This window comes from Elaeis guineensis, chromosome 10 (assembly GCF_000442705.2).
Source record: "Elaeis guineensis isolate ETL-2024a chromosome 10, EG11, whole genome shotgun sequence".
Taxonomy (NCBI): domain Eukaryota; kingdom Viridiplantae; phylum Streptophyta; class Magnoliopsida; order Arecales; family Arecaceae; genus Elaeis; species Elaeis guineensis.
In genome coordinates, this window is record NC_026002.2 from 77,798,515 (window position 1) to 77,810,890 (window position 12,376).

A 12,376-nucleotide genomic window follows, 5' to 3' on the forward strand; every position below is an offset into this window, starting at 1 on the left:
ATCTTTTGATAGGTCATAAAATTTCTCTCTCGAAGAGAGATTATCCGATAACTCCTCAAGAGAGAGAGCGTATGAGTAGAATTTTATATACTTCGATAGTGAGATCTATTATGTATACCATGATATGTACGAGATCAAACATCGCATACTCACTAAGGATAGTGAGTAGATACAAGTCTGATCCAGATGAAAACTACTGGAAGGTCGTAAAGACCATCCTTAAGTATTTGAGAAATAATAAAGACCAGTGGCTTATCTATGGAGAATCTGACTTAAAATTTATGGAGTTTACAGACTTCAATTTTCAATCAGATCATGACAACATCAAGAGTGTATCGGGATATATTTATATCCTGAATGGTGGAGCAGTCTATTAAAAAAGTTTCAAGCAGCACACCGTGGATGACTCTACTTGCGAGATGGAATATATCACAGCATCCGATGCTGCGAAGGAAGCTACATGGTTACGAAAGTTCATCGATGAGCTCAGAGTGGCATCCTTTCTTGATGATCCTCTCTTATTGTATTGCAACAGCACTGACGCCATTGCTTAAGCGAAGAAACCAAAGTCACATCAGTGCACCAAGCACATTCTATGCTGCTACCACCTAGTCCAGGAGATCATGAATCGAGGTGACATCGAGCTTTAGAAGATTGATGAAAAGAAGAACCTGACTGACCTATTTATTAAAGCCCTGGGTATCAAGGAGTTCGAAGATTATAAATTGAAGATGGGTATATGATACTGCATCAATTAGCTTTAATCCAAGGAGAAGTTGTTGGAAATTATGTCCCAAAGTCAATCATCAGTTTGTTGACGATTGAGCTAATTATCATAATTATATATGAATTATTAAAATAATAAATATTATTTAATTTTCTCATCACTCTATGTATATCTTATTTGAACCCTTATTTTGTGATGAAGTCCTCAGGACTATTTGAATCGATATAGGAGGATATATCATTTAGTCCTTAAACCTAGTTCAAGGCCAAATAATATGATATTATTAGGATGATAGCTTTATCAAGTGTAGGTCATTGTGTGCCATATGGATTAGTTATCCTCTTAACTAAGAAGTGTGGAGATATTGACATGGCATGCAAGTGAGACGTAGAGGTATATCTCACTGAACATGACCAACTACTGAGCACTCTACTGTCAAAAATAGCTCATGAAGGATATGGATATAATTGCCCCTCCGATCTGAGATCACCATGGTGACTTGCAAGCAACTCACTGTGCTTTGATGCTGGACTATCTGAATTTCTAATTTGATGATGAAAGATTTTTGAACATAGTCAAGTACTTGTGAAGTTGATATGTGAGTTAAGATGGAATTGATCCCTCCGAATAAGAAGTTAATGCATCAGTGAGTTTCAATTCAATAAAATCTCGATCGGGATAATCTATGTAATGGATTTAAAGTTGAAATACAATGTGGATAACCTTTTTAAGATTGACAGTTATACCCTTGATCACCTTGAGTATTTGGGTTAAAGAGATGAATTATATGGTAACCATATGCCAATAGGTCTTGAATGTTGCTTTGTAATCTTTCGACTTATCCGAACGTCGGGTACCATTGCTAGATAGTCACTTTGATTGGTATAGAAAAATTATTTCTGTACTATTGACTTAGGTTCAAACCTATGGGGTCATACTTAAAAGAAGTTTCTGACTGATTATATGGTTGATCGATGATTAAGAATCATTCTAAAATATAATCATCACTTCGATTGATGATTAACCTTATGCAAAAGCTATAATATATTAATTTATTAATTATTGATGAATTATAGAAGAATTGATTAGCGATTAGATTGTTAATTAACTTAATTTAATTGAGCATTGAGGTTTGGATCAAATCAAATTGAATTAGATTCAATTTGATTTGACCCGATTAGGTTATTAGATGATCTAATTGCTAAGGATGTCTAATGCTGATTTGATCAAAATTTGAACTTGATTATTTTTTATTTGATTAGAATTTAATTAAGGCTATTTGTTATCTAATTGGATAAGTTTCAATGGTCTAATTGGATCTAACCTAATTTAGTTGGGCTAAGAAAGTAATTGGATAAGAATTTGAATTCGAATTGAACCAACCCGTGCGCCACCTCTTCTCTGCACCCACCTTTTCTTCATGCAAGAAAGGTTTTATGTGAATATTTTTCATGCCTAGAAGTGCATTGTCACCCCCTTCTCTAGTTCTTTTTGGATGAGTATAAGCTGGCTCTTCATTCGAATTCAAATCATTTGAAATTTAACTAGAAACAACCTTGCACTTATCCTTATCCATACCTTGGCGCCATCACCTTTGGAAGGCTAAAGTTTATGCGACAAATTGTGAAGTGAATGGCATGAGAAATATCTCATGCCTCAGCTCTTGTGGCACCCCACTTAGATAAGGATAAGTGGTTGAGTTTTGAATTCAAATTGATTTGAATTTAAACTATATCTAACCATTTTGTCCTTATCCCTTCACCTCTCCACACCACCTTAAAATCTCCTCTCATTTTGTGTGACAAAATGATTGAATTTTATCATGAAAAATCTCTTCGAGGAGAGAGAGGGCATGAAATAGAGAGGGGGTGGGCTTGTGTGTGTGAGAAACAGAGGTAGAGACCTTCCTCTTTGGGCGTGAGGTCTAGGGTAGGTTCTAGGGTTTCAGCTCTAGATTTTTGTATGAGAAGAAATACAAGAGGATCTTGTTTCAATCTTTCACACCACCACCTCCTCATGTAGCTCCATCCTCTGATCCAGAAGAGTCCAAATGCTCCAAAGGAAGAAGCTTATGCCAGCCATCTAGTACCTTCTGCACGAGCTAGCACTCCTGAGAAAGACGATCCGATCAGGACTTCGAGTGGACAACCTGCAGGGGCCAAATGAGCTGTGCGACTGCTCGACATCAGAAAAAATCTCATATCATACCTATCAGCAGCGGTGATCATCGACCCATGCAAAGGGAATGAGTTCTGAACTCGTCTGATTAGATCTGATTCAGGACATCGATGTGATCAATGCAGTTTTTTCTTTATATTGGATTTTTTTTATATATATATAAATTTTATGTCATAGATCCTTAGTAGATAGTTTGGATCTGATCTAAAGCATGTGTAGGAGATTAAAATGTTTAATCTACTGTCTTTTGCTGTGCAAATTTTTTTAAAATGCATGATTTGAACTGTCGATTTTTCTTCAGTGTCCACTATACTTTCTTCCTCTTAATACAATCATACTACTATGCAAAACCTTTAAGATTCATCTGTCAGTTCTTGATCTGTAGTCGATCAAATTTGGTCTACTCAGTGAGATCAAATTTCTTGTGAAACTAGATATATATCGGATCTTATCTAATTTTTTGACTATTCCATCATGTACCTTCATACTGATGGTCACGATGCCCTTGATCGTATAGCTCGATCTATCCGATAAGTGAACAGTACCCTCACTACTCTTTAAAAAGTCAAATAACTTCTCTCTATAACAGACATAATGCGAACATACAGAATCCAAAATCTATTGGTGGGAAAAAGTAGATACCTCCTTTGAAACCATGAGTACACAATCATCGTCTCATCCATGTTGCTATCTTGGATCGCCACTACTGTAGCCTTCATTTGATCCCTAAGCTACAGGCAATCTCTGACATGATGCCCCAACTCATCGCATCGGTAGCATCTGATCTTGCTCATGTCCCTCATCTTGGACTTGGACCACCCACCTCGCGATCCCCTTTCACTTCGTCTTCTACCACCACCACCTCCAAACACCATCATAGCTAGTCGTCACTTGAACTCGAGGCTCGATTCACTTGCTTGAGAACCTCAGTTTGGAGTAGAGTAGAAGTTATCTTTTCCATCTTGATGGTGCTCTTTCTCACTAGAAAAGCAGTCACCAAAGATGTAAAAGAAGAGGAAAACGATGAAAGCAAGACCAATGTCCTGATCTTCTCAATTTTCTTGCCAATACTGAGGAGGTCGGTGAGGATCTTTTGAAAGTTACTGAGATACTCTTGCACGCTCTGCCCCTTGATCATCTATAGCTGATACACTACTTTCAGAGGAAGAGAGCGCTGGTGAGTGACTTCACCATGTACATCTTCTTAAGCTTTGATGACATCATCGTCGAAGAAATCTCATCAAGTACATGGATCATCACGTCATCCATTAGGTACAAACAGATCATACTCACCACCTGCATCTGGAGCCACCTCTAATCCTGCACTTTCATGATAGTCAACTTTTTCTCGCATATGAAAGCATCGATTAATCCCTGTTGGATGAGCACGTCCTTCACCCTCGCTTACCATAAGAAAAAATTACTCTTTCTATCAAACCGATTGATCTCCACCTTGATTGAGCTTATCTTCTCTATCTTTTTCGATCATGATCAACACCACTGTAATCTGGTGCTCTCCTATGATTTGACTCTCTCTGATAATGTAGCTCTAATACCAATTATTGTGATCAGAGCTGCTTTGATATCGATTATTGTCATGGTATCATTTGCTTTGGTACCACCTATTGAGAAAATCCCTCATGCGGAATACGGATCTTTCAAGTTCAGGATTGGTTTCCAAGTTCATGATTAATACATCGATGACGACATCGATACAATAGAAAGAAAGAAAAAATAAAATAAGAAACATAATCAAATAGGTGGATCAGCCAAAGGCTCACCTCCATAGGGCATATAAGCTTCACTATGAGATAAGAATTTTTTTTTTTTTATAAGAGGAGATCACGCTTTCAACCTTCATACACCAATCCTTCTCTCTCAACAAGAAGTACTCTCCCTCACAAAATTGTCTCTATAGGAGATCCCCTGAAGCAACTGCTGTCCGCTGCCTGACGATCGATCCGAAATCTCTTGCTCCTATTCTCTATCGATGTCTTTTTAGGGTCTACTGCCATAGGTCTCTAGGCTGCTACCACATGTTCTGCCAACCCCACCATTCTCTACTGCCCATAGGGCCTCTTAAAGGCCTCAGACCAAGTCCCAATCCTAGTACAAATAGGTTTAAGATTTTTGTTAGGACTCTAAGAACCTTCTTGGTCATCCGATCTCAACCACAAGCATCCCAAGCAATCCAATGGTGCCCGCAAGCTCTCTCTATCATTAGATCGTGCTTCCACATGAAGTTTAGAGCAAAACAGTGCCCAAGAACCCCTGGATGCATGGTGAACCGTGTGAAATGCATGTGGACCTTGAAGCGATCCACGGGTGGCCTGTGGACCATGTAATCCCTCATAGACTGCGTCAAAATGAGCGCATGGACTGCGTGGGTGTATAGACCGCACCCCAATCCCCTATGGACTATGCCATTTTGCAAACCGCGGTGGACCACCTATGTGTGGGATGCACATGCACCTGGGCTTGTCACGTGCATCCATATAGGTCTGCGGGGCAGTACCCAGCTGCGCACTATGGCCCACTATAGGCTCCTCTTGTGGGCCTTATTCATGTGGGCTTCCTTTCTAGACTTTTCCTTGCTGTGGTTTTACCTATGGGCTCCTTGTGGATTGAATTTGAGATATTTTTCTCAATAATATCATGGACATTAGATGTTAGGAGGTATGGCCATGTATATTTAGGAGCATGGCAGTGCATAGTGATGTATGTGCAGTCTATGAATATTATCGAGCGGTATGGCCATTGGTGGAAAGGCATAGAAGCTTGTGGGAGAGCTGGGATAGCAGAACCCAGAAAGGCTTGGATGTGTACGATCGCTTGTAGCTTCAACAACCTGTAAGGGCATGCTGGCTTGGTGGTTTAGCTAGGCAGCACTAAAGATAGGTTTGCCTAAGCCTCATGCATAGCAATGGCATTGCATGGTCATGTTGTGCGGATTTAGTTTGTGTAGTACTAAAGGGTAGCATGGTGGCTTACGATCAATAGCACAATGGTTATGTCATAGCATGAAAGCATGTCGAGGATTAAGACATCTTGGGTGAGTAATAATTGGCTTAAGGGGCAAAGCCTTAAAGTTGGCACAGAGGTGCCGAGCTATAGAGTACTCTTGGAAAGAGTCTATGTTATGGCACGGAAGAGTACATTAGCATTGCAGCTAATCCGAGGGGTCAGGTTGCTTGGGGCACTCGAGGGTGTCGCATGTGTTCAGTACAACAGAGTTGCTAAGAAGGAGCATAGAGGTACATGCTTGACTATGTGGCTGGACTGCCGTGTGCTTGTTGTATGTCTGAGGGAAGGACACAGGATGGTTGGTCTTGATGTGTAGCATGCTGGAGCACCGCACGGGTGTTTGGGTAAGAAAACACTCATCCTGTGATAGTTGGTATCAGAGCAAAAGATTGGCTAAGTCGATGGTCAACATTGTTACTGATGTTAGCTTCTGGTACATGTAGTATCAAGTGCATGCATTTGGCTACAGATGCGGGGTATCCAAAGCAGTGATGAGACCCAAAGATATTGAAGTCTAGTTTTAGAGTAGCTAGATGTCTGAGTTTGTTGTGGGGGTCAACGACTCAGAGTGGGGGAGCATGTTGTAGGGCAATATGCTCAGTGTTGAATGATTAAGGTTGCTCATCCATGGCATGAGTGGATAGAAGCCTGTGAATGTGAAGGTCTATCAGTTCATAGCTGAAGAAAGTATTTCAAGGTGAAGAGGGCACATGAATATTGAAGCACTTGGGCTGCATGCAAAGTTGCAAGGCAGAGCATCTCGAGGGAATAGAAACTCCAAGGAGGCAGAGCTAGGCAAATGGACTATTGTACTAGGGTGTGTCTTCAATGCAGGAAAAGATGTAGCATCTAAATTTTAAAATGCAAGTTGAGGTGAACACTTGGAGAGTCGAGGGACTCAGTTGCATAAAGATGTGGCAAACATTGAAAAAAGCCTTCTCTTGTGTGGACAATTGTAGAGCTGAAGCACTTGGATGGCAAAATAAGAAAAACAAAAAAATCAAACTTAATGGAACTATGCTCAAGGTGAAGGTGTTGGAAAGCTGAGGTACTAGAGGTAGATATTGGACCGAAAGTGCTTACTCGCTGCACAGGCATGTGATGTCATGTTGCAGGGGCTGAAGCATGAGGATAATTCAGAGTTGGTCAAGGTCACCATATTGCTGTCATGCTGTGAGGCACTATAAGACTCAGATGTTAGATGCAAGAGGGTGCCGAGGCACTAGAGACAAAATTGAGGCAGGCCAGTGGGTAGCCTTGCGTTGGTACTACAGACTTGGGGTGAAGCTATAAGAAGGAGTCAGGATAGGCTGAAGATCATAGAAAACAGCATGGACAAATGGTCCTACAAAGGCAAATTTTGGGAACTCAAAGTAAAGACAGCTATGTTGAGGGACTCGAGCAAAGGTGGAAGTGGCCTTGATCGGATATTAGGATCCCGCTTGGTGGCATCTATGGGTCTGCATTGGAATGGGATGGTGCAGAGTTATGGAGGTGACTTGTTTGTACTTGGCATCGGTGTGATGTGTAGGGTCCAAAGGCATGGTGCTGAGCAAAAAAGGCTAGAATTATCACTAGGTTGCAGGGGGAATACATAGCAAGGCCAGGCATTTGGAGATGAGTTGCCAGAGAGGACTTGTGGAGGGTTGCTCGTAGATCTAGATGGACAGGAGTCAAGCCTTGGATGCAGTCCAAGGAGTGCTATTTTGTGTTACTAGCAATGGATTTACTTTGATGGAAGCAGTGGCCACTTTTAGATTGAGGCAATTGGGAGTTAAGCCTTGAAAAAGTTCGAAGAGTGCCACGATGTTTCAATTGAAGTTGATGGTTAGAGGACCACAAGCAGCATAGAGGATGCAGTGGCCGTTCTCAGATTGAGGCAATCGAGAGTTAAACCTTGGAAGAGTTCGAGGAGTGCCATGCAGTTGAAGGGTCAAAAGACCATAGCAGAATGATAGAAGTAGAGGCTGACGTCAGGTTTGGAGCAGTTTGGGTTCTGTGGAAGAGTCAGTGTGGTGTAGATGATGGATTCTCAATGATAGAGAAAGGATCAATGACATCAAGGCTGTAGGGCTCTGACTTGAGGAACCATGATTGCAATGGCTGCAATGAAAGTTGGTCATGGTGACCAATGTTCAAATAGTGGTTTAGACGTCGATGAGGGCGTTGATAGCTCGAGTGGGGGAGAATTATCATGGGCTTAGTTGCAGGCATGTCGCAGTGGGTACCGACATGGGCATGGCATGGTGCTGCGAAGGTTTTGGTATGGGCTCGATACTTTGGAACCCCTAAGGTAGAGTTTAGGTGGATGCCTTGTTAGCTCGAGACATGTGATATTTGGCATGGCGGTGGACTGTCAACTTATGTGTGGATACTTAAGGATTCCTCTTGGTTTAAGGATGGGTGCAGAGCTTTGGCCATATTCCCAACTCCCCCTAGACCCATAGGAGATGGGTCCACCATGGCATGATTACGAGGTAATGGTGGTGCCACACCCGAATGGACTCGTGTGGAGGCATTCAGGGCAATGATGGTCAGACGAGCTGGCCATGTTGTGTGGAGAAGGGATATCCAAGGGATCTACCCTCGAAGAGTTGTTCAGGCTACTCTATGCATTCTTGATCTCTATAGTAGAGCGAAGAGGTGATAGAGGACTTGTCGGGCAAGGGTGTGGCCTACCCAAAATAAGCAAGTCTCATGAGCATTGCGGGGTGATGTCTTATGGGGATCCACGGGAGCTGATCGATCATGGAGTTCAAGCAAGGCTTAGAGAATATCAGTCGGAGTATGTGCCTCAGAGCTAAGCCAAAGATCAAAGATGGCCAAGAGGGTCGTGTCGAGGAGAGAACAGCTTGATGCAAGGCTCAGTCGATCAAATAGATTTACTTGATGGGCAAACTTGGATGCCCATATCATGGACATTAGATGTTGAACGGGATGGCCATGTACCTTCAGGAGTGTGGTAGTGCAGAGTGATGTGTGAGTAGGCCGTGAATATTGCCAAGTGGTATGGCCATTGATGGAAAGGCATATCAAGGATGCAAGATCATGATCGTGGCACAGAAGCTTTTGGGGGAACTAGGATAGTGGGACTCGGGAGGGCTCCGATGTGTACGATCACTTGTAGCTTTGAGGAGCTGCAAGGGCGTGCCAGCTTGGTGGTTTAGCTTGGTGGCAGTACTACTAGAGATGGATTTGCCTGAGCCTCATGCATAGCAGTGGCATTGCATGATCGTACTATGTGGATTTGGTCTGTGTAGTACTAAAGGGCAGCGTGATGGCTTGTGGATCAGTAGCACAGTGATTATGTCATAGCATGAAAGTATACTGAGGATCAAAAAATCTTGGGTGAGTAGTACTTGGCTTAAGGGGCAAAGTCTTAAAGTTGGCACAGAGGTACCGAGCTACGGATTACTCTTGAGAAAAGTCTATATTATGGCACAGAGATGTGTATGAGCATTGCAATTGATCCAAGAGGTCGTGTTGCTTGCGGGCACTCGAGAGTGCCGTATGTGTTCAATGCAACGAGTTGCTAGGTAGGGGTATAGGAGCGCATGCTTGACTATGTGGCTAGACTGTTCGTGCTTATTGTATGTCCAAGGGAAGGACTCAGGAGGGTTGATCTTGATGTGTGGCATTTCGGAGCGCCGCACGGATGTTTGGGTAAGAAAACACTCATCCCGTGACCCCATGGCACATGAGCAGCACGACAGCGTGAGACTTAGGGGCCTTCATCAGACAGAGGAGCACAGCACGTTCGCCGTGAGCCTATGGGCACACTATAGCTATGCGATAGGCTTGTTGTGGCAGCAACACCCCATACTATCCCAGCGGGGCGGCCAAAGCCCATTCGGGGGTTCTAAAGCATCAAGGAACATTACAAATGCGGAAAGCCAGTATACAAAGCCCATGTGCATGAGTCTTCGGACTTGACCAGCACGGATGACCACCCAATGCATACGACTCGCATCCAAGACAATCCGATCATGCATCTTGTGCGAAGGGCCGAGGGCTCCAACATGCCATGCATGGCTGATGTGAGGGGCCAACAGCGCACGAGTAGCACGGCAGCATGAGGATGACAATTTATAACTCAACCTGTCAAGTCAATCTACAAAAAATTTAGCAAGTTTGAATGTGACATAAATGAATTTGGATCATAAATAGATCAACCCATTTAAATCTATTTATTAAATGGGCTAGACTCAGGTTTAATCTATTTTGATCATTTAATAATTGGGTTGAATCATAAGCCAATCCATTTAAGATTTTTTTTAATCTTTTTAAAATCTACTTAATCTATTTCTATCCTTTTTAATCCGACCAATTTAACATGTTTAATATATTTAAATCCATTTAATCCACTAAAAATCAACTTAATATGTGTAATCCATTTAATCTAACTTAATCTATTGAATAAATGGATTATACAAATAGAGTTGGATTACCTGTTTAATAAATAAATTGAATTTAGATCTATATTTTTAAATTTTTTAATAAAAAAAATAGCTCAAGGTTGATAATTTTTTGATCTAATCCTTATCATTCTGATCCGTATGTGTTCCAAACTGATCAGACTGCCACTCCTACGTACTCATGAAGATGACCAATCTCGAGCCTCCTTTGCCATGTGAGCCAACTCACACGTCCACTTCTCAAAGCATCGAGAGGGGGAAGCATGCTTCGTGTTCATATCGTCTATCGCCGGATGGTGACCATCCCAAGTGGCAGGACCGGTCCTAATATTTTTTAGATCTGGGGCTAAATAAAAAAAAGAGACTTTCTCTATTAAAAATTAACATACTTTAAACATTAATTATCATTAAAAAAATTAATTTATGTGCAATAATTTTGTATAGATATATTCGTTAAGTAGCATATAAAATCCATCATTAATCTATGTAATTATTTTTTTATTATAATATTGTAGAAAGTCATTCTTGCACCCCATTGGAATATCAATACAGGGCCTGGGCCTGGGCCTGGGGCGGTCGCCCAATTCGACCTGCCCCAGGGCCGGCCCTGCCAAGTGGTTCCATTCACGAGATGACCCGACACGAAGGTAATGCGATGGCATAAGTTTACTCGCTTTGAGTTCCTTTTTTTTAAGATAAAACTCACTTTGTGTTGAGCTTAAGATATGTCTGGTGTTGAGCTTCTTAAGATGCCTCCATCCAGGTCTGTATGACCGGATTGCTTTGTGGTTTTATTTCCTTCTTTGTATTATCTGATGATTGTGCCCCTTTTGGTTGAAATTGATTTATAATTGGGATGATGAGGATGTTCATGGTGATTGGTTAGCATCTTTGATGTGGTTCTAGATTCAATTAACAATTGCCTTTGCTTTAGGGATCATGGCTAGCAATTGGCCCTTCCATTTTGTTTCTTTTTTTTTTTTTTTTCCGCGTTATTATTTGATCTTGCCCCTATTTTGTTGTGGATGTAGTTTGTGCGAGGATGGGGACTGCTTCCATTCTTCAATTTTCGTCTAATTTATCCTTTCCCTTTTATGTTATGCAATAATCATGAGGTTAGTGGACCTTATCTTGGTTCATTGAGGCTGGTGACTGTTGTGGTACTTTAAATTTTCTCCTATATTACCTCAAAAAAAAAAAAAAAGAAAAAGAAAATTATCCTATAATTTTTAGCAATATCTTGTATTAACAATCTTGTTTGTTGGTTGTGAATTATATATACGTAATATAAAAAGTTTGTGCAAATAAATTTTTTTTTTAACTGTAATATATATTGTCCGAGCCATTTCAGTGATAAAGAGCGTGTTTGTCTACGATAAGAGGTAGCGGAAGGGAGGTTGGATCTCATTTCCATCATAAAATTCTGAGACGTTGCCGTTTGTTCCTATTTTATTTTAATAAAATTTTGCTCGAGACCACATCGTGCTAGGATCAGGGAATATCAAGGAGTGGGCAGCAAGGTTGCTAATATTTAAACAATCCTACCTTTCTGTAATCAATCATTTTCACAATTGATGTAAAGGCAATTCTGCCTAAACAACAAAAAAATAAAACTTATATATCTTATCCATCCAACAAATCACCATCGTCAGAAAATTAGCCTTCCAATTTATCCATCTACCCAAACACCCAAATAAGTCTTATTCTTCCTCACTTATTCGGATATTCTTTTATCATTCTAAATTTTATTCCATAATCAAACACTGTTTTCTCCTTTAATTTATATCCACAAATAACATAAGGCCAACTATTGATGAGCCTACAAATATCTAGTACACTACAAATATCTGGTAGACCGATGGTGCTGGCATGTTTTCCTACAGAAAATTTCTGTGGAAGAGACTAAAAGAAGTCTTTTTCTCTTATTTTCAGTGAACAATTGTAGCTTTTGAGCATCTAGTGTTGCCATGCTTTCTCCAATGAATCTTTTCTGGAAAGAGACTAAATGAAGTGTATGGTTGTAAACACAACA

The 12,376-nt window shown here is 41.0% G+C and overlaps 1 protein-coding gene across 2 annotated transcripts in view; it reads left to right on the forward strand.

Moving 5' to 3' along the window:
• Positions 1-12,376, forward strand: part of LOC140850788 (noroxomaritidine/norcraugsodine reductase-like) — an 82,376-nt gene that overhangs the window by 65,257 nt on the left and 4,743 nt on the right. The window lies entirely within an intron of this gene.